Source organism: Vicugna pacos, chromosome 6, assembly GCF_048564905.1.
Source record: "Vicugna pacos chromosome 6, VicPac4, whole genome shotgun sequence".
NCBI classification, from domain to species: Eukaryota; Metazoa; Chordata; class Mammalia; order Artiodactyla; family Camelidae; genus Vicugna; species Vicugna pacos.
Window position 1 is genome coordinate 92,034,334 of NC_132992.1, and position 25,531 is coordinate 92,059,864.

General features: G+C 39.8%; 3 long non-coding RNA genes, 14 other non-coding genes and 4 pseudogenes across 18 annotated transcripts; 20 read left to right on the plus strand and 1 right to left on the minus strand.

The window, feature by feature from the left end:
- The first annotated feature begins 431 nt into the window (after window positions 1-431).
- LOC107034012 (uncharacterized) lies at window positions 432-4,254 on the plus strand. The gene is made up of 5 exons (XR_012074055.1): window positions 432-512; window positions 1,352-1,437; window positions 2,258-2,344; window positions 3,201-3,278; window positions 4,197-4,254. It is a non-coding gene; the product is annotated as an uncharacterized lncRNA (long non-coding RNA).
- LOC116281058 (small nucleolar RNA SNORD113/SNORD114 family) lies at window positions 856-925 on the plus strand. The gene has a single exon (XR_004190525.1). It is a non-coding gene; the product is annotated as a small nucleolar RNA SNORD113/SNORD114 family (small nucleolar RNA).
- On the plus strand, window positions 1,774-1,848 carry LOC116281050 (small nucleolar RNA SNORD113/SNORD114 family). Its single transcript, XR_004190518.1, has one exon. It is a non-coding gene; the product is annotated as a small nucleolar RNA SNORD113/SNORD114 family (small nucleolar RNA).
- LOC116281087 (small nucleolar RNA SNORD113/SNORD114 family) lies at window positions 2,662-2,735 on the plus strand. Its single transcript, XR_004190544.1, has one exon. It is a non-coding gene; the product is annotated as a small nucleolar RNA SNORD113/SNORD114 family (small nucleolar RNA).
- LOC116281146 (small nucleolar RNA SNORD113/SNORD114 family) lies at window positions 3,636-3,710 on the plus strand. Its single transcript, XR_004190594.1, has one exon. It is a non-coding gene; the product is annotated as a small nucleolar RNA SNORD113/SNORD114 family (small nucleolar RNA).
- Window positions 4,255-4,678: 424 nt separating the features above from the next.
- LOC116281052 (small nucleolar RNA SNORD113/SNORD114 family) lies at window positions 4,679-4,750 on the plus strand. Its single transcript, XR_004190520.1, has one exon. It is a non-coding gene; the product is annotated as a small nucleolar RNA SNORD113/SNORD114 family (small nucleolar RNA).
- A 1,005-nt stretch (window positions 4,751-5,755) lies between these two features.
- LOC116281056 (small nucleolar RNA SNORD113/SNORD114 family) lies at window positions 5,756-5,836 on the plus strand (annotated as a pseudogene).
- A 199-nt stretch (window positions 5,837-6,035) lies between these two features.
- On the plus strand, window positions 6,036-9,504 carry LOC107034010 (uncharacterized). Of its 2 annotated transcripts, XR_012074054.1 has the most exons (5): window positions 6,036-6,059; window positions 7,012-7,083; window positions 7,622-7,714; window positions 8,013-8,292; window positions 9,145-9,504. It is a non-coding gene; the product is annotated as an uncharacterized lncRNA (long non-coding RNA). The 2 variants fall into 2 exon arrangements; XR_012074053.1 differs by lacking the exon at window positions 6,036-6,059 and having other exon boundaries at window positions 6,976-7,083.
- Window positions 7,428-7,499, plus strand: LOC140697215 (small nucleolar RNA SNORD113/SNORD114 family). Its single transcript, XR_012074073.1, has one exon. It is a non-coding gene; the product is annotated as a small nucleolar RNA SNORD113/SNORD114 family (small nucleolar RNA).
- LOC116281077 (small nucleolar RNA SNORD113/SNORD114 family) lies at window positions 8,052-8,132 on the plus strand (annotated as a pseudogene).
- On the plus strand, window positions 8,597-8,669 carry LOC116281089 (small nucleolar RNA SNORD113/SNORD114 family). The gene has a single exon (XR_004190546.1). It is a non-coding gene; the product is annotated as a small nucleolar RNA SNORD113/SNORD114 family (small nucleolar RNA).
- Window positions 9,505-9,527: 23 nt separating the features above from the next.
- On the plus strand, window positions 9,528-9,600 carry LOC116281055 (small nucleolar RNA SNORD113/SNORD114 family). The gene has a single exon (XR_004190523.1). It is a non-coding gene; the product is annotated as a small nucleolar RNA SNORD113/SNORD114 family (small nucleolar RNA).
- Window positions 9,601-10,473: 873 nt separating this feature from the next.
- On the plus strand, window positions 10,474-10,546 carry LOC116281084 (small nucleolar RNA SNORD113/SNORD114 family). Its single transcript, XR_004190542.1, has one exon. It is a non-coding gene; the product is annotated as a small nucleolar RNA SNORD113/SNORD114 family (small nucleolar RNA).
- An 851-nt stretch (window positions 10,547-11,397) lies between these two features.
- On the plus strand, window positions 11,398-11,473 carry LOC116281065 (small nucleolar RNA SNORD113/SNORD114 family; annotated as a pseudogene).
- Window positions 11,474-12,359: 886 nt separating this feature from the next.
- Window positions 12,360-12,431, plus strand: LOC116281054 (small nucleolar RNA SNORD113/SNORD114 family). Its single transcript, XR_004190522.1, has one exon. It is a non-coding gene; the product is annotated as a small nucleolar RNA SNORD113/SNORD114 family (small nucleolar RNA).
- Window positions 12,432-13,203: 772 nt separating this feature from the next.
- On the plus strand, window positions 13,204-13,274 carry LOC116281095 (small nucleolar RNA SNORD113/SNORD114 family). Its single transcript, XR_004190552.1, has one exon. It is a non-coding gene; the product is annotated as a small nucleolar RNA SNORD113/SNORD114 family (small nucleolar RNA).
- An 877-nt stretch (window positions 13,275-14,151) lies between these two features.
- LOC116281071 (small nucleolar RNA SNORD113/SNORD114 family) lies at window positions 14,152-14,229 on the plus strand (annotated as a pseudogene).
- An 891-nt stretch (window positions 14,230-15,120) lies between these two features.
- LOC116281145 (small nucleolar RNA SNORD113/SNORD114 family) lies at window positions 15,121-15,192 on the plus strand. The gene has a single exon (XR_004190593.1). It is a non-coding gene; the product is annotated as a small nucleolar RNA SNORD113/SNORD114 family (small nucleolar RNA).
- Window positions 15,193-17,762: 2,570 nt separating this feature from the next.
- On the plus strand, window positions 17,763-17,908 carry LOC116281108 (small nucleolar RNA SNORA79). The gene has a single exon (XR_004190564.1). It is a non-coding gene; the product is annotated as a small nucleolar RNA SNORA79 (small nucleolar RNA).
- An 897-nt stretch (window positions 17,909-18,805) lies between these two features.
- On the plus strand, window positions 18,806-18,879 carry LOC116281092 (small nucleolar RNA SNORD113/SNORD114 family). Its single transcript, XR_004190549.1, has one exon. It is a non-coding gene; the product is annotated as a small nucleolar RNA SNORD113/SNORD114 family (small nucleolar RNA).
- A 3,447-nt stretch (window positions 18,880-22,326) lies between these two features.
- Window positions 22,327-23,798, minus strand: LOC140697203 (uncharacterized). The gene is made up of 2 exons (XR_012074056.1): window positions 22,699-23,798; window positions 22,327-22,505 (listed from the first exon to the last, which is right to left on the minus strand). It is a non-coding gene; the product is annotated as an uncharacterized lncRNA (long non-coding RNA).
- Window positions 23,799-25,531: the final 1,733 nt, after the last annotated feature.

Consider the following 25,531-nt stretch of genomic DNA (forward strand, 5'->3'; position numbering starts at 1 on the left):
GAAGTAATCCTATAGTGTTACCAGGCATGTACCAGAATAATGTTCCTGGTCTTTGTGTACCTGCTCATTTAAAAATATTATTGTAAAGAATCAATGATGGAATTAAAAAGAAATATATAACTGAATGTAATAAAAAGGGGTGAAGTATTCATTGTTAAAATGTATAGCAAAAATATTAACATACGTTGGAATGGGGAAGAGTGATTCAAGTGTATATGTCTTTAAGTAAGAGTGATAAAGACAGTGATAGGTTAGTTACTGACTGAATTAGTTGTGTGTTTGACATTTGATTGATTAACAGAAAAATAAAATACAATTATATATTAAGAAAAATAATACATAGCTAAATGCTGAGTAATTGAAATGCCATAAACAGGATCAATGGAAATTGACCACATCTATTATTTTTTTTAGTATATTCTTTAGATTGAAAACAATTGAGATAATATGAACATTCTCCATGGTCATTAGCTGTGTGGTTGCCACTTCCTAATAGGAGCTGGGAGATTAATGTGAGTAAGAGTTGAAGTTCTTTTCTTGGTTTCAGTATGTTGGTTTTATTATAAAGATTATTCACTGTATGATTAAAAAGTGTGGAACATAAGTAAAGACGCCAGCTGTATCTCATTGTTAAATAAGGGACATATGAAAAATTGTATTGAGTAATGCATATATGGAAAACTGAGTTTAAATAATGGAAGAGATATATTGATGTAAGAATATTTCTCTATACAATTTTAGGGCATAAAGGCTCTTGTGTTTTTCATTTTAATTTTACTGCTTAAAAATCATTAGGGAATTATTGATTTAATCAACAGACAATTAGAAATATGTGCAGACAAAGAGGGACAGTATTGGATCGATGATGACTACTGGTCGCGTATGAGTCATTTACGATGAATACGTGTCTGTGACTGAGGTCCAGTATGAAATTAATCTAGTCCATTTCCATTATTTGAAGGCATCCTATAGAGAGATGTCCAGAAATTACTAAGATCTTGTATTTGGTCTTCATGTTCATGCATTTTCATTTATTATCATAACTACATAAATGAGAGACTCTATACAGAAATAAATAAGTAAAGATGCATGAGAAAAGCATTGTCCAATTATATAAATATGTGACTACTATATGACCGTTACCTGTGTGGCTAAGGGAGTAAAAGTCATAGGTAATTTTCAGGTTCTAGGTCATTGACAAGCTCAAACATGTTCATTTGCTTAAGAGAATAAAATTTTTACACCAAGTGTATGATTGCCTTAGGACTGATTAGATGCAAGTTAAATGCAAGGACCAGTGGAGAGAGTGTCTTAACCATGTTCATCGTCTGCTCTGCCCTGTGCTCCTCAGAATGGACCCACTGGACCTGGTTCAGGATCTTCCCTCCATCGTGAGCCTAAGGATTACATCCCTGCTTTAGGAGCTGGGAGACCCATGTGAGCAATAATCAAAACTCTTGTCTTGATTTGGGTGGTTCGTTCAAGCGTAGTCACTGTATTAAGAAAATATGTGAAAAGTTCTTGAAGAAGTCCAGTGTGTCTCAGTGACGAATATAGGATTAATTGAAAGGTTTACAAAGATTGAAGGATTTACGAAGTGCAGGATAATTAATGATTGAGATACATTGATGTGAGAATGATTCTAGATACATATTAAGGATAACAATGCTTTCTTGGTGTTTTGTGAACCATAGAGTTTCAAAATTATAATTAGTGAATTAATGAATTAATCAATAAATAATATGGGATGAATGAAGAGAAAGTGGTCTTTTCTGGATCAGTGATGATCTATGCCAGCGTATGAGTCATCGATGACGAATAACTTGTGTCTGGAACTCTGAGGTCCAACTGAAAGACATGTCTTCTTTCTCTTCATGTGTTTTCATTCTTTGCTATAATTGGATCAACGAAATATCAATGAGGAGATATAGAAAAAAAGAAAGCTGAGTTGTAGAAGCGTTGTCCAATTTAAAATACATGTTTGAGGCAAGAAATGCTAATTAATGTAATTTGACAACACTGAAGTCCAAAGAGACATGAATGGAACATGACTAACTTCCTGGCTAAGATGATATAGACAAGATAAATGATAGACATTGTTTATGTTCTAAATCTGTGGAAAGGTCAAAGATGTTTGTTTCTTAAGAGAAAATGTAACATACTATAAATAATGATAGCCTCAATGAAAGATGCAGAACAAGGATCAGTGGAGGAATATCTCACTTTTTTATCATCTGCTCTGCTCTGTACCCCCCAGAATGGACGCACTTGAACTGATTGTAACATTCTTCCAAGATCACCAGCTCTCTGGTTGCTTCTACGTGGTAGGAGCATGGAGCCCGATGTAAGTAATAGCCAAAGTTCTTGTCTTAGTTTGAGTGGTTTGTTTAGGCTATTTGCTTCATTTTTCAAAGACATTAAATATAATCAAACAAGGCAAAATATGTCAGCGTTTAATATTGGATTGATATGAAGCATGATGTTGACTAATCCGTAAATTTAATACATAGGTCAATTAATGAAAGACAGTCTCTGTGTAATATTGTAAAAATAGATGTCAGGACTGTTGAAGGACTGTATTCTTATTTTTTTACTTTTGTGTATTTCTTAACTAATCAATAAATAAATACTTAGGAGAATGAAAAGAATAAGAGCCCATCATGGACACCTGTGATAACTGGTGCCCTGTGAGTCACATGTGATGAATATTATTGGCTTGGAACTCTGAGGGCCAGTGCAAAAGTGACCTAGTCCATTTCTCTCATGCGCAGGGATCCTATACGCAGACGTCAATAATACACGAAGATTTTGTTCTAGGTTTTTGTGCTCACGAGTATTAACGATTTATAAAAATGGTAATGGTAGAATACACCATGTATAAATGAATAAAGGTGAATAGAATGAAGTTTATTTCTTTGATAAATATGTAGTAAGGTTGAAGTATATGAATGTACATTATAATGAATATAAAAGGATCGAATGTGTTCTGTCTTTGACTAAGATTGATGTAGACATTGAAATGTCGTAGTCAGTTCTGCTTGATTCAGATGAAAGTTTGAAGTTTATGTTTAAGAAAAAAATAAATATTCCAATAAGTTAATAAATGCCTTAAAAACCATGTGCATGGATGGTGGACTAAATGGATCGCTGGAGAGAATGTCTCAACCCTTTTATCATCTTCTCTGCCTGGTACTCCTCAGAATGGATACTCAAGCTGATTTCATCTTCTGTTGTAGTCAAGATTGTCACGTTCCCCTTGTGTTAGGAAGGAGACCAAGGTGAGTAATGTTCAAAAATTTTGTGGTATTTTCAAGCTTATTTGTGGTGTTATTAAAAAGTAGTAAATGTAGTCAAAAATTTAACTATGGCCTAGTGATAAATATGATATACATTTATTAATTTAATGTGTAACATTGATTCATGACACCCTTAACAGTTTAAAGGTAATCCATAAAATCTTCAAATAATTATAAAAAAGAGTGATTAATAAAGACATATAACCTATATTTGCAATGACTCTATAGTAGAAGTTAAGGATATTCAAGCACCTTATCCTTCAGTTTTTGTAAATAATATTATTTTAAATGAACCAATGACTTAATGGATATAATGAATGAAGAAAAATGGGCCTCTAATGGACCAATGATGACAACTGGTGGTGGATAAGTCATGGACGATGAATGACACATGTCTGGATATCTGAGGTCCATCGCAAGAAATAGTCTATGCCTTCTCTTTGGTTTGCTCTTGTAGACAGATGTTAGGAATACACAAGGGTCACGTTCTTATTATGAATTCCTATTTGGATGTGTTATTATTAATGAATCAGTGGTAGAACCATTAAGGAAATACAAATAATAGGTAAAGAGAAAAGAGTGAAACATCCAACCATAGACTCAAATGGTGAGGCAAGAATATTGATAAAACTGAAAACACTGATGCCCATAAGAAAGCAATGAAGCAAGGGTGTCACTTCCTTGGCTAAGGATCATATAGACACAGGAAAATATGAGTTAATTTATTTTTTCTGGCTCAGTCTCAAGTTTGAGGTTGTTCCTTTGATTAAGAGAAAAATGTATTTACATCATGAAAAATTTATAAATACCCAAAAAAATGAGTGAAGAAAATGTGGAAAGCAAAGATCAGTGGAGACAAGGCCTTAATTTTTGTTTGTCATTTGTGCCCGTACTTGTCAGAATGGACGCGTTTGAGCTGACACAACACTATTCTGCGATGACGAGCCCCACGACTTCACGTCCACGCGAGGAGCGTGGACGCCTGTGTGAGGAAGAGTCAAATTTCTTTCCTTGGTTTCAGCAGGGTTTCTAGGATAGTCAGTATGTTTTTAAAAAGTTCCATATAGAGTCAAAGGTGGCCAATTACAGCCCAGTGGTAACTGCTGAATTTAATATGGAGCATTATATTCATATATATATATATATAGATAGATAGATAGATAGATAGATAGATAGATAGATATAGATCACATCAATTTCATTGATTACAACATACATGACATTTAAGATAATTAATGAAAGAGATATAGTGATGGGAGAATGATTCTATATATAGATAAGGAATGTAAAGGCTCTTCTAGGGTTTTTGTTAGAAGTTATTATTAAGGAATTAATGATTTGGTCAACAAATAGAAAGGAATGCAGAAAAGGAAGGACAATATTGGATCAGTGATGACCACTTGTGGCGTACGAGTTGTACGCAATAAATATGTGTCTGGAACTCTGAGGTCCAACAGAAAAGAATGGTTGTCCACTGTTGTTGCTTGATGGTGTTCTGTGGACAGATGTCAGGATATGTGAGGACCATGTCTTTAGTCATGTTGACACTTTCTCATTCTATTATTATATTTGGATAAGTGAGAGAATCTAAAAAGAAATATATAATTAATAATCTTGTTTTTGTCTTTATGTTCATACAGTCTATTTTTTTAATAATTGGATCAAAGAATTAATCAGTAAACAAATAAATATGAAGGAGGTGAAATATTATCCAATTGTAAAAATACCTGGTTAGACGAGAGATATTCTCAGTATATTGTGAAAACAAATATTTATTGGAAAATATATGCTATGAAGGTGTTCTTTGAGTAAGAGTGACATAGATGTTGCTAAGTAATAATGTTCATGTTGTCTGTCAGCTGCAAGGTTGATCATACTTACTTAAAAATAAAATATATGTTATTTTAGTTCATTGCTTATATAAATGACTGACGAAATTAAAGTTGGAGTGCAAGGACCAGTAAACTTAGTGTCTCAACCTTTTGTGTCATCTGTTCTGTCTTGTATCCTTAGAATGGTTGCGTTCAGCTGAGTTACGCATTCCACTGTGACCAGGAGATCCATGGTGTCATCTATGCGTCTGCAGTTGAGGAGCCAGCAGACCCATGTGAGCACAAGAAATCCTCTGATCTTGGTCTGGGTGGGGTGCCTAGGGACATGGATTCCATTTCCAAAGTGCTTGGAGTGTAATGCAAGAAGGCCTCTTTCATGCTATTGACAATAACGAGACAAATAGGAAGCATTCTCTGAAGTACAGCCCAAGGGAGTCAGGGACCAGAGATTTGACATATATATTGATGTGGGAATGGTCCCAGAGACATACTGGGGATCCCAGTGCCTTCTTGGGGATCCCAGTACCGCCTTGGGGTGGTTAACCATTGAGTTATCCATTCTAGTCAGTGAATAAATGCATTGATCAGTTCAGCGTATGGGACAAGTGAGGAGACCGTGGTCTTTCCTGGATCGATGATGATCCCTACCGGCGTATGAGTCATCGATGATGAATAATACGTGTCTGTGTCTGGAACGCTGAGGTCCAGTCCAAAGACACGTCTCCTTTCTCTTCATGCCTTTTCATTCTTTCCTGTCGTGAACGAATGAAAGACTCCATCACCAAACACTACGGATCCAAGGAGAGAGAAACTCTCAATCTTTCTAACCACTTGTCTGTTTGGTACTTTGCAGAATCGAAGCTGAAGGTGATGTCATCCTCCACTGTGATCAAGGTTCTAAGGGTCTCGGGGTCAGAGGTCACAGACCAAGGTGAGGAGGGGTGCAAGGGCTTGTCTTGGCTGGGGTGGTTTGTTCGAGGGTTTCCATAGTGTTTTTCCCAATGAGGAATACATTCCAAAGGGTGCTTCTGTCCCACTGATGAGTATGCTGGGAAACCTTATGTTGAGAAAGAGGTACCAGAGAACATGGCTACTCATTCAGGAAAGAGATGCCATCAATTTTGGTAATGATGGGAGAGGAGTGTGGGATATTGCAGAGTCTTGCTTTTGGGTTTTGAATAGACATGTGTTTATCTGATGATTGTCAAGGAAGTAATGACTAAATGGATGCAACTGTACCAAGGAAAGAAGTCAAAATGGGCCCCAGTGACCCCGTGGTGGTGGGCCGACGTGCCACGGCCAGTGAGCAGTGTGTCTGGAACCCTGAGTCCAGCCACTTAGACACTCCCTTGCTTCCGTGTCTTGTGTGATCCCACGGACAGATGTCAGGAGTGTATGTCGATCCTGTTCGTATTTTGAGTCAACAGGTCTTGATTTTACTAATCTCAGTGGATCCATGAGAGAAGCAGTAGTGAGGCCAGGTCAGTAATAGGTAACGAAGGAAAGGTAAATCATTGTCTACCCGTCAGCATCCATGGCGAGGCAGGAAAGATGAACACAGATGGGCCCCGCTGATGCCCAGGATCAATGATTTGCGTCAAGGGCATCAGCTCTTTGGCCGAGAATGACCAGACATGAATAATGGCGGTTTCACTGCTCAGGCTCCTTCTGAAGTTAGAGGGTTTTTTCCGTTGTGTGCTTGCTGTTCTTTTGTGTGTGTGTTTGGAGGAAAAAGAAATCCCTCCGTTATGAAAATGTTATAGATTTACAAGTGCTGAGTAGGTGAAAGGGCGGGAGAAGAACGAATGACGATGAATTCTCCTTTCTCTTTCTTTTTTTCCCTCACTGACTGCTCTGTGCCCCTCCAAACGGGCGCGTTCGAGGTGATGAAGCCTCCTTCCTCCGTGGTGGGCCTCATGATTGCGTCTGTCTCGTTTGGAGGCCCAGGGACCCCTGTGAGTACGAGTCAAGTTTCTGCTTTTGGCAGGGCTGAATTTTTGTGCATGCTTATATATGCTGTGGATTAATTGAAATTTCCATCTAGAATCACAGAAGGCACAGTGTAGCTCAGTGATAAACAGGATTTTAAGAAATATGAATTGATTGATACATAGATGAAAATCAGCATCATGATATGAAAAATGAGATTCATGGATGGGGGAGTGACCTCTTGATAGAGGAGGGGTCTTATGACTCTCCCCGGGTTTTGTGGATCTTGGGGGTGTCCATGGTGATCAGTGAATTAGTGAATCTGTCAAGACATCGTGCAGAAAGCAATGCAGAAAAAGTGATACAATGCTGGATCAATGATGACCACTGGTGGCGTATGAGTTGTGTACGATGAATACATGACTGGAAGTCTGAGGTCCAACAGAACAGGAATCCAGGCTATTCTCCGTGTGAGAAGGCATCTTGCAGACAGATGTCAGGGATGAAGGAGGGGCTAATTTTGGGTCTGGTTTGACCTTTTTTGTCATCTGCTTGGCTTTCTAGTCCTCAGAATGGCCACCCTGGACCTGAATGAAGGAGTCCTCCTGGATCAGCAGCCTAAGGTTCAATCTGCAGTTGAGGAGCCAGCAAACTCGCGTGAGCACAGTCAGTCCTCTGATCTTGGTCTGGGTGGGGCGCCCAGGGACCTGGACTCCATCTCCAAAGTGCTTGGAGTGTAATGCAAGAAGGCCTTTTTCATGCTATTGACAATAAAGAGACAAATAGGAGGCATTCTCTGGAGTACAGCCCAAGGGAGTCAGGGACCAGAGATCTGATACATCTAATGATGTGGGAACGGTCCCAGAGATGTATTGGGGATGCCAGTGCCTTCTTGGGGTTGGTGAATCATTGAGTTATCCATTCTAGTGAGTGAATCTATTAATTAATCGAGCAGTTCAGCATATGGGACGAGTGAGGAGACCGTGCTCTTTCCTGGATCGATGATGATTCCTACCGGCGTATGAGTCATCGATGACGAGCAATAGGTGTCTGTGTCTGGAACGCTGAGGTGCAGTCCAAAAGAGTGTCTTCTCTCTCTTCAAGCAAAGAGTGTCTCACTTTACTGTCGTCTGCTGTGCTTCATGCTCTTCAGATTGGATGCGCTTGATATGATTTAAACATCTTCCCTGGTCATGACCTCTGGCTGCATCTGTGTGTGCAAATATGGAGACCATGTGAGTAAAAGTCAACGTTTTAGTTTGAGTGGTTTGTTTAGAGGTATTCACTGTATTTTTTAAACATTAAATATAATCAAAGAAGAAAAATAATGCCAAAATTAACTATTAGATTCATGTGAAATATTCAATTTATTAATCTATAAATGTACCTTCGAGGTCAGTTTAGGAAAAAGTTAGTCTCTGTGGAAAAGATTTTAGAGATACATATTAAGGATCTTTAAATATTTTATTTATGTGCATTTATTAATGAATTAATCAACAAGCAAATGTTTATGGGAATGAAAAGAAAGAATGCTAATCATGGATCAGTAATAATGACTGGTCGCAGGTGAGTCGTGGACGATGAATAACGTACGTCTGATACTGTGATCCAGCATACTGCCTAGTGTATTTCTTTTATTTGATCCTATAGAGAAATGTTAAGATATACCAAATATAGGTATTTGGCTTTTAGGTTTAGATTATTAATGGATTAATTATAGAACATTAAATAAACATAAATAATAGGTAAAGAAAAAAGGGTGAAGCATTTTCTCTCTATAAACTTGTGGCCAGGCCAGAAATAGTATTAAAAATGAAAAATACTGAAACTCAGTAAAGGAGTAAATGGATCAAAATTGGCTCTTTGACTAAGAATCATATAAATATAGATAATTAAGAGCAGTTGTATTGTTGTGGGTCTGCCTCAAGTGAGCTGTTGTCCATTTTGGTAAGATAAAAATATCTACAGTATGAATAATTTATAAATAGCTAAATGAGTGAGTAAATGAAATGTAGAAAGGAAGAATCAGTGGAGATGAGAATTTAACTTTTTAAAAAAAATCACCATCTGTGCTTTGTACTTCTCAGAATGGACGCAAGCTGACTTAAGCCGCATACCGTGGCGGCAAACTCTGTGAGTCAGGAGCACAGGGACCAATGTGAGCGATGGTTAAAGGCTCGCGTGGATTTCAGCGATTCTCTTGGTGGGGTATTTACTGTGTTGTTAAAAAGTCCTGTATATAAGAGGAATGGCCACCTCTAGACTAGTGATGAATACCGAGTTGATACGAAACATTAAAACAAAGAATGTGAGGAAATACATTGATGTGAAAGTAATTCTGTATACAGAATAGGGATTTCAGAGCTTTCCTGGCTTTTTGTGAATAATTGGGTTTTAAAGTTAATATCAGTCAATTAATAAATTTGTCAGTAAACACTGTAGAAGTGAATGAAGAGACTAGGCACAGCATTGGATCGATGATGACTGCTCGGTGCGTTATGAGTCGTATACGATGAATACGTGTCTGGAACTCTGAGGTCCAGTGCAAATGGATTCTGGCCCGTTGTCCCTCTTTCAGGTTATCTTTTAGACACACATCAGGAGTATACAAGGATCTTGATGTCTGTTTATTTTTATAATTGGATCAATGCAATAGCAAATAATAGATAAAGATGAAGGTGGTGAAACTTTGTCCAATTATAGAAATATATCATTAGGCAAGAAAGATTATTAATGTGTATTGAAAACAAATAGCTATTAGGAAATATATGGTCCAAGGATGTTATTCTTTGACTATTGATGATATAATTTTTGATAAATAGAAAATTTATGTTCATGTTGATGTCAAGATCAGTATTACTCATTCACTCAGGAGAAGAAACTATAAATTATCCCAGTTCACTCCTTACCTAATTGACCGACTAAATGAAAGTGGAATTCAAGGGCTAATGAAAGTAACTTTTCTTTTTTCTTCTACTTTGTCTCATACTCCTTAGAATTGTCCCATTGGGCTGATCTAAGCTTTCCCCTGTGGCTGCCTCTGTGTTAAGAGCTTGGAGAGCAATGTGAGTAATGGTCTAAGTTCTTTCCTTGGTTTTGTGGTTTTATTTTTGTAAGTTTTTCACTGTATTCCAAAAACATATGAAATGTAATTCATGACTGTCAACCATGGCCACACAGTACAAGTAAGGTTAATATGAGGCATTATATGGATTAATCTCTACAGGAGACTCTGGGGTCAGTGAATAACAGGTAAGTATGTTCTATGGGAAGTAGTTTTATAGACAAATGAAAGTGCCAAAGACCTTGTTTGTTTCAAGTTTTTGTGACCATGAAGCATTTATTTCATTATTAGTGAATTGATGAATTAATCAATAAGACATGTAGAAATGAACGAAGGTCAGAAAGGCCAAATCTGGGTAAATGATGACGGCTCGTGGTGTGAGTCTTGGGTGATGAGCCCCTCAGGTCTGGGGCTCTGAGGTCCAGCAGAGAAGAAATCTAGTACTTGTGCTTGTTGGGAGTGGTCCTATAGGGAGATGCCAGGCACAAAGGAGAATCACATTCTCAGTCTTTGTGTACGGGAGTATCTAGTAGTAGTAATAGAAAAAACACAGCAGCAGGATTGGTAACCAAATGTGTGGCGGGTAAGCATGAAGAGAGGAAACAGTGTTCATTGTTAAAGTATATAACAGAGAAATAGGGTGATATAAATTGGAATGGAAAATAAAGTGATCGAGTGTGTACGTCTTTGAGTGACAGTGATAGTGATGATAGTTGTTTACTGATTCAGGTACAACTTTGACATCTGATTTATTAAGAAAAAATAAATATTACCCGAAATTAATAAATGACTATGTAAGTGAACGGTGCAAGCTTTCAGTCAGTGGAGAGGCAGCCTCAACACCTCTGTCCCGTTGTCTGCATGGTATGCTTCCGGACCGACGCTGGAGCTGGTTGCAGCTTCTGTTGTCATCCAGAGTGTCCTGCTGCCTCCTGGTGTGGGAGGAGACCAAGGTGACAACGGTCAAGGTTGTCCTGGTCATATGTTTAAGGGTATTTACAGTATTTTTAAAAAATATTACATTAATTTAAAAGTTTACCATGGCCTAATGATGAATAGGATAGGAAACCTTATGTTGACTAGTTGATAACGTGCAGAATTGAGGTCTCTTAATGAAAAAGGTATAGTCCGTGTGGGAAACGAGTCTGTAAACTGATGTTAGGGAAATTCTAGAATCTTGTTCTGGAGTTTTTATGAACCATGTATTATTTTTATCCTTATCAATGAATTCATAATTTAATCAGTACAAACATACAAAGGAGAACAGGCCAAATCTTGGACCAGTAATGATGACTAGTGACATAGGAGTCATAGATGATGAAAAAATATGTGTCCGAAACTCGGAGGTCCAATGCGAAACAAAATTAGCCTACTCCTTTGTTGAAATTATTTCTATAAAGAAATGTCAGACGTATGCAAATATCATATTCTTGTACTGATTTCATAGCCTTGGATTTGTCATTATTAATAGAATCATGATAGAATCATTAGACAATATAAATGAAGATGTAAAAAGAATAAGGAGAAGCACTGTCAAAGGTGTTACGAATAAAGGTGAAAACATTAATGCCTAGTAAGAAATGAGCGGGTGAAGAGTCTGCCTCTGTGGCTGAGGACCATAAAGACACTAATAAGGAAATGTTTTTATTTTTCTGGTTCAATCTCAAGATTGAGTTTTTCCTTTTGTTAAGATTTAAAATATACATATTTAGGGAAAGCAATACATAACCTAAATACTGAGTTAATAAAATATGGAAAGCAAGGATCAATGGTGATTAGGTATCAATTTTTTTGCCATCTGCTCTGTGCTGTTCTCCGAACAGATGCACTGGTGTTGATTTTAGCATCTTCAGTGGTCGAGAGGCCTGTGGTTGCCTGTATATAATAGGAAAACAGAGATTAATGTGAGTAATGGTGAAATTACTTTCTTGGTTTCAAGAAAGTTGTTGTTTTTTTTAAGTTATTCATGTAAAAGTGGAAAATATGTCTTAAGAGTGCAACTCTACCTCAGTGATAAATATGGGATATTGTTACCATTATATTGATTAATGTATATAAGAAAAACTGAAGATAATTAATGAGAGATACAGTGTTGTGAGAATGATTCTATGTATAGATTAGGGACATAAGAAGTATTCCTGAGTTTTTGTGAATCATAACATTTAAAAATTATTATTGGTGGAGCAATTATTTAATCAGCAAACCTATAGAAATGAATGAGAAAAAGAAGGGCAGTATTGGATGAATGATGAGCAGTGAGGGTGTATGAGTCACATGTGATGAAGACACGTCTGGAACTCTGACGTCCACCATGAAAGAAATCTAGTTCGTTGTCTCTGTCTGAATCGACTCCTTAAACTGATGTCAGGAATGTACATGGAAAAATAATGTTATATTACTTGGAATGGACGATAAGTGTATCATGCACATTTTTCCCGGCGTGTTTTGTCTTTGATGAAGGGCTGTTATAGCGCCTGTAAGGAATAGTCAGCTATTGCTGAGTCAGTTTCAAGTTTGACAATTTGATTTATTAAGAAAAATATATTAACCTATATTGATAAATACCAGAACGACTCTATAAATGGATGATATAATCTATGGATCAATGGATAGAACGTGTCCCTTTTTTTTTTTTTCATTATTGGCTCTCCTCTTTACTCCTCAGAATGGACACACAAGAGCTTGTGTAAGGATTCTTTGAAGGTCAAAAGCTGTATGGTTGCATCTTTGTATTAAGAGTATGGAGAACAATGTGAGTAATAGTCAAAGTACTTGACTTGGTTTGAGAGGTTTTTTAAAAACAACTATTCACTGTATTATTAAAAAGTATTGAATATTGTCAAAGAAGACTGACCATACTGATGTTTAATATTGGGCTGATATGAAGCATTACATTGATTAATTCATGCATGGAACACTGAGTTCAGTTAAATGAAAGAGATGATTGAAATGAATGATTCTACAGGCAGAAGTTACAGGATCTTCAGAATCTCATTTTTGTTCTTTGTAACTTACATGTATTTCCTTATTAATGAATTAATAAACAAATATAGATGAGAATGAAGAGAAAGACAGCCAATTATAGTCTAATGATGACGACTGATGGCACGCAGTCATATATGCTGAATTCTGTGTGTCTAGGACTGAGTCTAACACAAGAGGACTCCAGTCCATCTGTCATATTTTAAGTGACTATAGATAGATTTTGGAATTTCACAGTGATCTTTTTCTTGGTCTTTTTGCTCATGAATTTTAATAATATAAGACAATCAGTGGCAGACTAAATTAGCAAGTGTGTAAATGAATAAAGATGAAGAGGGTGAAGCATTGTTCATTAATAAAATATGTAGTCAGGAAAATGAGTATTAATGTATACTGGAATACATAATAGAGGGACCAAACATATTATGTCTTGAACTAAGGATGATATTGACAGTGGTAGGTCATAGTCAGTTATTGTCCTGAATCAGTTGCAAGTTTGATGTCTACTGTATCAGAAGAAAAAGAAAAATTACCATAAAGTAATAAACACTTAAATGACTATGTACGTGGAGGATGGAAATTGTGAATAAATGGAGAGAAGAGAATGTCTAAACTTTTTTTTATCATTATGCCTGGTGGTGCTCTTCAGAATGGATGCACTGAGCTGATCTTAGCTCCTGTCATGATCAAGGTTATGTTGCCTTTGTGTCAGGAAAGAGAATAAGGTGTGTAATGGTAGACAAAGATAGTATCTTGATTTCAGTCCTTTGTTTAATAGTATTCGTGGCATTATTAAAAAGTACTAAACATAATCAAAAATTATCCATGGCCCAATAATGGATATAATAGGAAACATCCTATTGATTAATCAACATTGAAGTCTCTTAGAGAAGAAAATACAGTGTATATGGAAAAAGATTCTATAGACAGACTTCAGGAATATTTAAGGATCTTGTTCTTGTATTTTCCTCAATAATGTGACTTTTGTCAATATCTATGAATTAATGATTTAGTCAATATAAATGTAAAACAAATGAGGGTCTAATAATGGACCAGTAGTCCTGACTGGTGGCATATGAGTCACTGATGATGAGTACTACTGTGTGTGTGGGACTCTGAAGTTCAACCCAAGACCTAGTCTGCTCTCTCTGTTTGAAACGATCCTACAGACAGATGTCAGCAACGTACAAATATCATGTTCTTATTTTAGATTCATAGATTAAAAGATTTACTATTATTAGTGAATCAATGAGAGAACCATTAAATATAACTAAATAGATAAGGAAGAAGAGGGTGAAGCAATTTGCAACATGAACATATGCCGTGAGGCAAAAAGTATTACTAATAAAAACTGAAAGCATTGATGTTCATTAAGAAATAAATGATTCAAGAATGTTACTGCTTTGGTTTAGAATCGTATAGACATTAGTAAGAATCCATTTTTTCTGTACTGGATAAGTTCCAGACTTGAGGTGATTCATTTTGTTAAGGGAAAAAATATATTTAGGAAAAATTAATACCTCCACGAGTAACTGAAATGCAGAAATCAAGGATCAATGGCTGATTTTTTAGCTTTTGGTTTCTTGTTCTCCTTTGTACTCTTCAGAATGGAAGCACTTGGGCTGATTCAGCATTCCTCCCTGCTCAGGAGCTCTCTGGTTGCGTCTATGTGTTAGGGGTGTGAAGTCCAATGTGCGTAATAGTCCAAGTTCTTATCTTGGTGGGTGGTTTGTTTAAGAGTATTTAAAATATTATTTAAAAGTGTAAAAAATAATCAAAGATGGCCAACTGTAGACTAGCAATCAATAGGAGATGTGATACATTATATTATTGAATAGATGTAAAACAGGATAATTAATGGAAGAAGTATATTATGAGAATTATCCTATGTGCAGAACAGGTACATAAAAACTCTTCTTGGGTTTTTGTGAATCATAATGATTAAAAATTATTACTAGTGAATTAGTGATTTGATCAATAAAAAATCGAAATGAGTGAAGAAAAAGAGAGGCACTGTTGGATCAGTGATGACTGCTGGTGGTGTGTGAGTCGTGTACGATGAATACGTGTCTGCAACTCTGAGGTCCAGCAGGAAAGAGTACCATAAAGTAATAAATGTTAACCGAGTGAACGAAAGGTGGGCTGCAAATGACCAATGCGTAGGAGATCTCAAATTTTATTTTGGCTTTTTTTTTCTTTGTACCCCTCAGAACGGTCAGTCCTGCTCTCATGTTTGCACTCTGCCATGGCATCAAGTTCAGTGGTGTCTTAGGAGCGTGGAGACAGTGTGAGTAATAGCCAGAGTTCTTGTCTTGGTTTGGGTGGTCTAAGGCTGGACAGTGCACTATTAAGAAGTGAGAAATGTAATCGAAGAAGGGTAACCACAGTCCAATAACAAACATGGGACTGATGAAAATGTTATGTTGAAGCCTGTGTGTGTGAAACAGTGAGGTCAAATCGAGAAGCATCTAGTGTCTGGGAAAAGATTTTATAGATAGCCATCAGGTGTATCGAGGCTCTGGTTCTCGGTTTTTTCTGATTCATGTGTATTTCTGTATTAGTAAGTAGTAAAATGATAAATACATCAGTGGGGAAAGTATGGATGAAGAAAAAGATTCACGTGCTTGGACCTTTGATGATGGCTGGTGGAGTCAAGGATTATGAATAGTAGGTGTGTGGACAAAGGAAAGCTGGTCTATTGCTCTGTTGGGAAAGATCGTCTAGACAGTTGTTACGAACATTCAGTTATCCTGTTTTTGTGCTTTTGTGGGTCAAGGATAATGATTATATTGTTCTAAGCAAATTAATGCATGAAAGTTTAAGAAACAGGAATAAGTGAATAAGAGATGGCCATGCCTGGAGCAACTATAGCTTACGCAATGAAACAGGTGTCAGTGCTAATCACTTTTGAGGAGCTGGGATTCATGTTTTGCTTATCTCTCAGAATGCAGCACATGTAGACAGGTGTCTGAACTGCCAGCGTTCACATTCTGGGCTGTCTTTGGTGTGCAGGTTGTTTCTGTTCTATGACTAATTAGGAAAAATGTTTACAAAATTAAATAAAAGATTAAGCACTATTTAAATTAAAGAAGGCCAGTGATAAAAATTTGTCATGCACCGAGAGCTATTGTGTTCACTGAATTCCATTACCGAGTTCCTTAGTCTGTTATCACTTTGGTAATGAGCAGCCGACTGCGCATGCGTAACTATTATTCCGTGCTATTGCATTGAGTGTGTGCAATTTTATCATTACAGTGAATAAATGAATAAGTTAATAGCAATCGGTAGCTCAAAGGGACAAAACATGGGCCAGTAATGAGTGTGTCTTGAAATAATTATGATTTAACCAGTTCCACTCAGATGATGTCCCTCTTAAGACAAAAGTTGAGGCTCCTGCAAGTTCGGGAGAACATAGATACACACAGTAGCATTTCTCTTCTGGGTTTCTGAGGCTTTAAACATTTTTCCATTTTTTCTAAAGAAATGAATAATGTTCCCAATTAATTTATGAATTAATTAATAAATAAAGTAGAGTTAAGCATTGTTTGTTGGTATGAAATTGCCTTGGAACAAGCATTTAGATGACTCTAATTCTGCACAAGTTAGGCTCAAAGATGTAGGCGGGTGTATGTCTGGGGGGAGCATTGAGACGGATGTGCCTCAAAGACAGCTCTGGTTCTTGATTCAGGTGGAGGATTCAGAGGTGTCCATTGTTCTGTGTAAAACTGATCATTGAATTAATTACATAAAGAGGGGTGTTTTTGCCAGGCGTAGCAAGTGGCATGGTCCCAAGTTTAAGATTAGTCAAAACCTGCTCCCCCTGCACCTGTTGAAGTATTAGAGCAGAGCTGAAATCTAGGATGTTTCATTCTTTTTACCACTTGCCTTCTACTCCCCAGACTGACTCCTCGTTGCTGAAGGTGGTGGCTGGGGAGTCTCTGGGCAAGAAGCCTGCAGGCTTACGTCAGTGGTGCACACAGTTCTCTTCCCTAGGTGGACAGTTCACTCATGGGTGTCCACCGTATTACAAAAAATGGATAAATGGCTACATCTGTACACGATATTTTAAAAGACCGAGGATTAGAATGCACTCCCCACCGAGGATTAGGGATGACCAGTCAGGGTAAAATCACGTGTTTTTTATTTAATATCATACCGGAACAGTGAGGTTCATTAATAAGTAAGCAAACCAGAGATGTTACCTCTTTGGGGTCATTTAGACACAGAATAGTCATAGTCAGTGTTCTGTCTCTAGACCACCGGTGAGTTCTAGTTTGTTTGTTTTATTAAGAGGAACGGAAGTAAATAATTACATGAGTTAATTAATTAACTAAATAGCAAGCAAATCAAGGGGGAAAACATGAATCCATGAAGAGAATTTTGTACAGCTCCCTTTTTTCCCCAAAAGATAGCTCTCTCATATGTTATTTACAATTTTTGAACTTATAAAAGAATGCATATTCATTTCCCCCTCCATTTAAACATTTTTATTTATTTGTTTTTGCTATCTGCTTTTTACTTCACAGAACGGATGTGAGCGTAATCGTTCTGTGATGGTCGAGACCTGTGTGGCTCAATGTGAGTAACGGGCAAGTTCTGTCCTGGCTGGGTGGTCTGTTTAGGGTGCTCAGTGTCTGATTAGGAGGTATGGACTGTTTTTGATGGCTGTTCGTCTCACTACTTGTAACCCTAGGTAGTGGGATTTTAGTCCATCACACAGCAAGCAGATCTGTTTTCACTCAGAGCACCATGCGGACAGCTTGTCTGTCTGATAGTGACTTCTGATTTTTGCAGGTCGAACAATTGAAAAATAAAAAAGTATGGGGTATAATCAAAGCAGGCCACATAAGGACCAATGATGAGAGTGTGTCATAAATTGAGGTTCAAGGTGAATCTGATTCAGCACAACACACATCCTTTGAAAAAAAGAAGTTCTAACCTCTTAGTTCTGGGGGTCAGGGACTCATAGCCTCTTGTCTGCAAGACTCACAGTTCTTCCTATGTTGGATAGTTCATTTAAGGGTGCTTATTATATTATTTAAATGAATAAAATTCATTCTTATCTCTGGTTCCATTTTAGTAATGGAGCCAGAGATAAGGATGTGACATAAAAAAAGAATCTGGCATGAATCATTGTTTATAACTAATTTTTGTCATGGTTACCTCATGTTCACTAAATTAAAACCCAGACCTGGCCTTTTCATTTGCCAGCATCTCTGCATCCCACAGGATGGTTGCATGGTAGTTACTGAAATTGTTCTCCAGTCGTGAAGATCTTGGTCTTATCTCTATGGGGAAGGAACGAATCCTGCCATGTGAGTAATAATGTTCTTGGTTCGGGTGGTTCACTCATGGGCTTCCATTATATCATTATAAAAATAATAAATGTAATTAAAAATTTAAATGCCGTGCATTGACCTATGATAAGCATGTGTTATGAACCAAGTTGATGAGTAATGCAGTTTAGCACACATGAGGTACACGAAGAAAAAGACACCTAACTTCCTCTATTCATTTCCAAACTTAAATGTCCCATTTTATGTTTTTCCCATTGATTATTTACACATCTCTCTCTTAAATAACTCCTAAGCTGTTACTCATTTAGGGAGTCAGTATTCCGGCTGTTGAGTAGGATGGTGGGTTCATGGTTGTTAATTGCAACATCTAAACAGTGTTCAAATTAAATGCAGAAGGGCCACACCTGGACCAATGATGTAAATGGAATGCATCTGAATAAAAATTATGATCAATCATTTTTTGAACCACTGAGGTCCATGGCAAAAGGAGAATTAGTGCATGACTTTTTGGGGAATGATCTCAGGAAAGTTTGAGGATTGACAGGTTCATGGATATTGATTTTACATTATTAGTGAACAAACAAACAAACATCCAAAAGAAAAGAAAGAGAGGCCCAAACACGGACCGGTTTTGAGGATGTGTTCTAGAATGAGGAATTACTTCAATTCTGAAATACCTTGGTCCATTAAGAAAACACGTACATAAAATTGTTCCCACTTTGTGTAAGTAGTAGCTAGAGAGAGGTATTTAACAGTCAATGTCTGCTCTTAGCTGAAAGGAGTTACTAGATGCTTGATTCATGAAGAAAAAAAAATTAGGATTAACTAAATGTTTAACTAAATGAATGAGTGCAAGATATGAACCAGTGATGAGTGTATTTTATTCTTTTTTACATCTGTTTGGTACCCTGGAATGCCGTACCTTGGTTGGTTCAATCATTAATGATGAAGGTCTTGACTGTTAACTATATGGTCGAGGAGAGTACAGATCAGGGTAAGTTTTTATTCTTGGTTTGGTCCTTTTGTTTATGGATGATGACTATATTATTTAAAAAGAACAGATGGCTAAATGCAATAATAAATTAAAGAAGATTATGCAAGGACCAATGGTAAGAATTTGATAGGGATTGTGGTAAATTCATTTTGCAAAACTGAGAAAAGATAGATTTCCATTAAAAAAAATTAAACAAGAATTTAGTCAGGTTACCTATTTTTACCATTCTGTTTAAGAAATATGTAGAGAGGCTTAATAATTAAAGTTTTCCCTCTTGTTTGGAAGTTGATTCTTTGCTATTGACTTTCTTTTTGAAAATGAGTACCTGACTAAATTAATAACTCAGGAAAAATCAGTTTATAAAGAAGATTAAAATGATCAAGAGAATTCCAGCGATAAAATTTTATGAAATGAGAACTGTGATCACCCCAATTTTGCCTGTCTGAGATCCATTTAACCAAAAAAGATTTATTAATCTGTTACTTCTGTGTATAATGAAGACAGACATAGATGTGAGAATATTCATCGTTTTTGTTCTTTTATTTTGGTGGGTTCATGGGTGTTAATTATTATTATAAGTATTGTAGTTTAATAAACCAATCTGTGGGAAATTAAATCAGAAGAGATCAAATCATGGACCAGTGATGAAAATGTGTTTTGAAACAATGGTTATAATTATTACAATTCTGTACCACTGACATTTATGAAATAAAGAAAATATTTGTTTTAATAGTATGAGTATGTATTAGTGCTCTGCATGTTGTGCTGAGATAATTTGGGTATTTTTGCTTGCTGCTTACCTGGGTTATTTCTTTCCCCTGTTGCAGGCACAGATACTAGTGACCTGATCTGTTTGGAGGGGATGGCAGGAAGCCCCGATCGCCCATATTTAAAACTTTCCTGGCATTTGGTATCCGAGAGAGTGCTTAATTGATAACTGGTTTCAAGGTATTAATTTCAGCTCAACAAGTATTGATCCCGAGCCATGCCAGGCTCTGTGTTGGCCATGGCGTTCCTATCTAAATCTCCTCTTGTCCCAGCCACCAGGAAGCTCTTTGGGATTAGGAAGAGACCTACTTATAAATGTAATAATTCAATAGACTAGGGCAAGTAGAAGTGCTTTCAGAAGCACAAGAGGCAGGCCCTCAGCTCAGTCTTCAGCACCAGATGCTTTATACAAGAGCTGATGCCTGAGCCAATGACCCGTCCCTAGGCTGTGAGGTCCAGGAGGTTAGGAATAATGCTCCTCCTCTGCACTGCTCTGCCCACTGTGGCCAGCGCATGGAGCGCGTGTGACACACGTTTGTCGAATGAGTCATTGAATAACGGATGAATGAAATAAAGATTGAAAGAATGAAGCAGTGAGTTAGTGAAGGAATCAGTCTTTCAGTAAATAAATGCAAAAAAGTGAGGAAGTGTGAAGGAGTATGCGAATGAGTGAACAAATCGATAATGTGTTGAGTCACTAAATACATAAGTGCATGAATGTATGGCAGATGAATGAGTGGATGAGTCCACGTGTAAGTGGAAATGTCAAGAGGTGGATGGTGAGTGGCGAATAAGTTGCCGAGTGAATGATTGAAAGACTCGGAGGTCAACGCGCCAATAAGTGAAAGACGAGTGCGCAACTGGATGAGTGAGTTCATGAGTAGACTCCTGAATGAGTTCATGAGTGAATGGCTTCATGGGAGTTAATTAGTAATGAGGGAAGGAATGAGCCAGTGTGTCAGCGTATGAATCCATCAGTGATGGTCAATGAGGGACCAAATGAATTAATTGATTAACCAGTCAGAAAATGAGTGAGTGCATAAATAAATCAATGAAAAGAGGACAAAGTTGAATAATTTAACTAATGAGTAAATAAATAAGTCAATGCATGAGAGAAATTAATGAGGGGGTGAATAGGCAAATGGCTGGAGGAATGAATACATTAGAGTTGTTGAATAAAAGAATAATTATTGAGTGAGTAGATGAGTCAGTGAATGGGTATGCCATCCAAGAGTAAATGAAGTGCTTTGTGAATGAATGAGTGAATAAGTGAATGAGTCAGTAAATGTGTGAGGTCAATGCTCCATGTGTGAGATAATGAGTGGGTGAGGTCACACTGGCTTCCTTCCCTGACCACACCACAGTGAGTTAGCCACACCCCAGCCCCACAGCCCATTATAAACTCCTCACAGAACACCCACCCTACTCTGTCCTGGGCACTTGTTTACATGTCATCATTAAACTGATCTGCCCCGAGAGCCAGGAACTGGGTCAAATTCTTCTCTGTATCCCAGCCTGAGCCTAGGAGGCACCCAGTAATTTATTGCTGAATGAATGAACCAATAGCTAAAAATACATGTGCTTTTGTGGAGCCAGGATAGCCCTTCTCAGAATGGTCTGGGGGCTGTTCTGCGGGGAGTTGTGTCAGATGGCCTGCGGCATCCTCCCATGCAAGTCTGGGTTCTCCCCTAAGTCCAGCTTCCTGTGTCCAGTGCCAGACAGTGAGACAGAATACTGGCAGTTCTGACTGCCCTGGACACTGGCCCACCCTTGGGCAATGTTGGCTTGAAATGGTGGAATGGAAGCCCTGGGTCTTCCCGAAAGCTGCCCTTGCCTCTGCCAAGACAAGAGATCGAAAATAACCCAGGCTTGTTTTTATGCCTCCAGTGAGTGGGCCCACGCATTGCCTTTCCAAGCAAACCAAGTTCCTCCCGATTCCAACTGTGGGACTTTGGGTTAGGCTGGACACACCTCTGGGCTTCCAGCCTCAGCGTCACCTCTTAGAGGAGGGTAGCTGGTACCTGCCTGGCTGAATCGGTGCGAGGATGCACCTTGTCTGATGAGAACTATTACAAGGCCCTTCTGTGACCTAATGCCTGCCACGTGCGTAGTGTGGTGCCTGGAAGGGAGTAGATGCCTCAAACATTACCTGGTGGAACTGAAATGAATGGTTTCAACTTCATTTATTTAAAGGCTCCCAAATGGATATCCAAATCCCCCCATTCCAGAAGAATGGAGAGTTCAGCTGAGTTCCGGAAGAATGCCAGTTTGGATGGGACAGGCCAGCCCAGCCCACGCACCTCTAAGGCAGCATAACATGCCCTTCTTCCGGGGACAGACAGCCTGAAATGTGAGTTGGCAACAGTTCTGCACCACTGGGGGCATTTGCCCAAGACCCATCGTCCCTCCTTGCTTCCCTCCCTCTGTCCTTCCTCTCTGCCATCTCTCCCTCCCTTGAGCAATTAATTTGACCAGCGTCTGCTATACGCCTGACACGACCACTCCCCTCCCCCTCCTGTCCTGGCCGGCTCCTGACCTTGGATTCCGTCTCCCACTCCGGGTCTTGCATCTTTCTGTTGAAATTGGTGACAGTACTTGGTCATCTAGCTTGGAAGATAGTCATCTCTTTCACAAGGGCTTGGTGTCAGCTCAAACCATCAGTCTTTCTACTTTGTGCTGAATCAGGTAGAACTCCCCCCTTCTGAACTGTGGACAGCTGAGACTCTGGTCTTTGTTAGTCTCCTGGCTTGACTCTCTCCCATCTTGGCGAACTCCAGTCTCTCCTGAGAGGGGTTTGGGCTGCGCTGGGAGCAAGTGGACCTCTAAATGCTGAGGACAGGCCGCAGGCTCAGCATGGGTGGCTTTTGGCTGGAATCCAAGATTTGATTGGCAAGTATGTGTAGACAGAGGAACCAAGGTCTCACGTGTCCCCAGAACCCTGGGCAAATGAGGTGTCCTAGCCTTGTAGCAGCCAACGGCTGACTCTCACCCGGCGTTTGCCGCAGCTGCTAAGCTTTGTGCAAAGCTATGCACAGGTGTGGCCTGCCTGTCACCCCCCTGTAAGCCCCTGCCCTCTCCTTCGGCTTCCACATCCCTTGTCCAGATTAGATCTTTCTTATGTGTCCATCCTTCGTTCAGACCACTGACAGGATCCCTACCACATCATTAATTACTAGCTACCAGTTTCCCCCGAAGGGGTACGGGCTTCTTGAGTGCGGGGCCTTTTATTTTTGTGTCCTGATAGCCCTCCAGAAGGCCTAGGCATCGGAGAGACCGGGTGAATTAATCATCCATTCTTTCATTTACTAAAAAAAAATCAAGCCCCTTCTATGATGCCAGCGGCTGGGTGATAAATAGCAAGAAATAAGATGTGTCCCGTCTCTGCCCCGGTGGAGCTTCAAGTCTGGGGTGGGAGCTAGATTTTAAACAAAGACGTGTGGCAAAATCGCTTAACTACACAGGTGCCCGGGAACTTGTTAACCTGCCAATGGGGCTGCTCTTGACCCTCATAAGAAACTCCCCCTGCTTCTCTCCCATGTTTTGGCGGCGGAGGGGCGGGGGATACTGAACGAAGGACAAGGCCATAGCCTCGGTGGGAGCTGGTCGATGGCTTTGGCTCCCTGGGGTCAGTCAGATCAGTGGGTTCTTTGAACATCCTTGGAGAAAACAGAGACAAGTGGATGTGGGAGTTAGTGCAGCTGCTGCCTGGCCACTTCTTGGGCAGGTGGGACCAGCCAGCCGCCCACTGCGTTCACTCAAGCATCATGCTTATTATGGAAGGCTCTGTGGAGAGTCGGGGTTTGATCTCCCCTGTCCACTTTAAAGTATTTCTCCTCGATGCGTTGCCAGATGGCAGTAGTGAGTGGAAGGGCGGATGCGCTGACCTTGTCTCTCCCTCCACCACACTTCCTCCTGAGTTTGTCAAGATGGCTTCCCGAGAGACCGTCTGTCGCTAACGTCACTCTCGTGGTCCACAGGAGCCCGGCACCTGTGCGTGCGTGCCTTTGGTCACCATCCCTGACGCCTTCCTCCCTCCGCCTCTGCTGCCAGGCCTGCCCTTCAGCACCCCTCCAGGGAGCCCAGGAGCCTACCTTCTCGTCTCCATCACTACCAGGTTTGTCCAGGCTTCCTGGGCTGCCATGAGCCTCCAAACGGGTCTTCTTGCCCCTCTTCCAATTTGCTCACCTCTAGAATGCACGAGGAAGTGTCCCTGGCCCCTTGGAGCTCGCTCGTGAGTCCTCAGAGTCCCAGGGTGAAGTCAAGCTCCTTGGCTTCTCGTTCAAGGACCTTCGTGACTTGGCCTCCAGCCACACCTCCTATCATCTGCTCCGTGGCTCCGTGCGCCACCCAGCAGACCCCCCCACCCCGAGTCTGCGTGCGCCTGTGTCTCTGGGCATTTGCACCAGCTCATCCTCTGACCATCTTCTCATGGTGCTCAGTCACTGGGGAGTTTGTCCTGCCCCCCCCCAGGTGGCACGAGTCACCTCACACTCAGAACTGTGACATGGCCTTGAGCTCGACCTCTGTTCACAAACCTGCCCTGTTGCTTGGCCATGATCTGTTCAGACGTCTGCCTTCCCAGCCAGACCTGGAGCTCCCTGACTGGGGGTGCTCCATTTTGGGTGCCTCAGACCCCCTCACTGTCCAGTATAAACCCTGTGTGCAGTGGCTGATTCCTCAGAATGCTGGTTGAATGAAAAATTGGATGAATGCACAAAAGAGTGATTGTCAGGCCATACCGGGGGACAGATTACATCCCTGGCAGGGAACTGGGGTCCTTGGCGCCGAGGACTGGCACCTCCTCATTACGGAGGCTGGTCCACCCACTCCAGCCAACTCTGCGTTGCCTTCCGCCTGCGACTCATTAAGAGATATGTAACCTTAATCCTTGAAATTGTCCAGGATGGAGCGTGTTTTTCCTCAATGGCATGTACATGAGGATTTTGTTCCTTTCTTAAATAAATCTCACTCCCCCAGGAAGTTTGACAGGATGTGGGCAATCAGACCAGGGCTTGAAACGGAACGGTTTGCAAAAGGTCTGTTTCAAAATTTGAAACCCTGTGGCCCCTGGCCAGAGCCAAGCCTGGTTTGTGGGGGTCGCTGGGGCCTCCTCCCGAAGAAGGGAAGGGAAGATGGAAAACAAACCTTCAGCTGTCACTGAGCAGGCTGAGGCTTTGCGAGACAGAATTCCGCGGTTTGGTTCTGCTCCTCTGATGAAACTTGAGCAAGCTAGGTCGCCCTCTTCAGTTCTTTTGTCCAGCTTTCAGCGGAGGCCTCAACGCCTCCCAAAGCCAGAGGGGATCAACGAGACAAGTGTGTGAGTGCGAGAGGGACTGGGGCCCGGAGGGCAGAGATGCTTAGGGCAGGCC